The sequence below is a fragment of the Triticum urartu genome, chromosome 7 (assembly GCF_003073215.2).
Source record: "Triticum urartu cultivar G1812 chromosome 7, Tu2.1, whole genome shotgun sequence".
Classification (NCBI taxonomy): domain Eukaryota; kingdom Viridiplantae; phylum Streptophyta; class Magnoliopsida; order Poales; family Poaceae; genus Triticum; species Triticum urartu.
The window spans coordinates 1,999,570-2,001,518 of NC_053028.1; positions in this window are offsets into that span (position 1 = coordinate 1,999,570).

A 1,949-nucleotide genomic window follows, 5' to 3' on the forward strand; every position below is an offset into this window, starting at 1 on the left:
AATATACACTAGTAGAAAAAGGGCCTATTGTCCCGGTTCGTGAGGGCTTTCTGTCCCGATTTATGAACCGGGACTAAAAGGTCGTTACTAATGCCCATGGCCTTTAGTTCCGGTTCTTACATGAACCGAGACAGATGGTTCTCCACGTGACCGCTGCGGCCGCCCAGGCAGGGGGGCCTTTGGTCCCGGTTGGTGACACCAACCGGGACCAATAGGCATCCACGCGTCAGCATTTCAGGGGCTGGGGTTTTTGTGTTTTTTTGAAAGGGGGGGTTAGGGGGTTTTGGGGGGTTAATTTAGGTGTTTGTGTTAGCTAGCTAATTAATAGATAGAAGTGTCCTATCTTATCTCCGTGCTTGGTTGACGCTACGTACTATACGTATAGAGAGGACTAGACACGCTAGCTAGTAAGCAAATGAAGGAAACAGAAGATCGTCTTGAACATATGCATACAGAGAGAAGTGATATCGAACACCTCTCCTTCTCTGAGAGATTGGTTGAACAACAAGTTCTTGTATATCTATCCGACGCTACTGACTACATATATACAATATAATTATCTCTTACAATATAATCTCCTAATTCCAAATGAACTCAGGTTCCACATGGTATTCTCCGTCTTTAGCAATCACGTGGTCAAGAAAGAATGCCGCGAATTACTCTTGAATTGCTCGCATACGATCTGGTGGTAGGAGTTCATCCCGCATCCGAAATATATAATTTGAAGAAGGGGGTCAATACATATATATGAATAAATGAAACTGAACACAAATGATGGTAATAAAATAAAATTGTGATTATTATTATTTACGCACTTCATATTATAGGTTGCGCCAGGTTCAGTAGGTAAAACAGAGCCAATAGCCGCCTTGACTTTCAAACTCATCCATTGCGTCATAAGGTGGCAATGTTGAGACTCTGTGATAGCATCCACGGGATAGCTAGCAGGAGACGTGAAGACAGGCTCCAGCTGAAGCTGCTCGGTGGAAGCCACACTGCTTCTCCGCTGAGATGGCGGGGTAGCTTCAGGGGAAGCTTCGGCAGGTCGTTTGCTGCGATTTGCTTCTCGTTCCTCTAGCCCTTGTACCCTTGCGTGCAGCGCCTGCAGTTGGCTATGCTCCACTTTCTTCCTCCTCTCCTGGCATTTGTAACCCCCTGCATCCGGAAACCCAGCCTTCCACGGGATGGAGCCTGGCGTGCCTCGTGTCCGTCCAGGGTGCTCAGGATTCCCGAGGGCCATTGTGAGCTCGTCCTTCTCTCTGTCTAGAACGAACGTCCCTTGTTGTGTTGCGTTAATATAGTGCTGAAGCTTCGTGACGGGTATTCGCAGTTGCTCGTCCGTCCAAACGCACTTCCCTGTTACAGGGTCCAAGGTTCCACCAACCTCGAAGAACCAAGTTTGGCAACGGTCTGGCCAGTTCAATGTCTCTGGTTCGACCCCTTTAGCAATCAGGTCATTCTCAGCCTTGTCCCACAAAGGTCGGGCTTTGAGGTAGCCACCTGACCCCGTGCGATGGTGATGCTTCTTCTTCGCAGCATTTTTCTTGTTTGTCGCTGACATCTTCTTACTCTTGTCCGATTTCTTGTGGGCCACAAATGCGGGCCAGTGATCTCTGATCTTCTCATACTTTCCTTTGAATTCTGGTGTCTTTTCTTGGTCGACAAACGATGTTTTCAGCTCATTCTTCCACCTCCTGAATAGTTCTGTCATCTTCTTAAGAGCATGAGACTTGATCAATTGCTCTTTATCTGGCTTCTCCGGATCCTCCTCTGGCGGTAGGGTGAAATTTGCCTTAAGCATTTTCCAAAGATCTTCGTTCTGCATATCGGAGACATAAGACAGCTCAGGGTCTTCATTCTTAGACTTTAACCATTGGTGGGTACTGATCGGATCTTGTCCCTAACAAGAACCCTGCACTGAGCAGCAAATGCATCCTTTGTTCGGATGG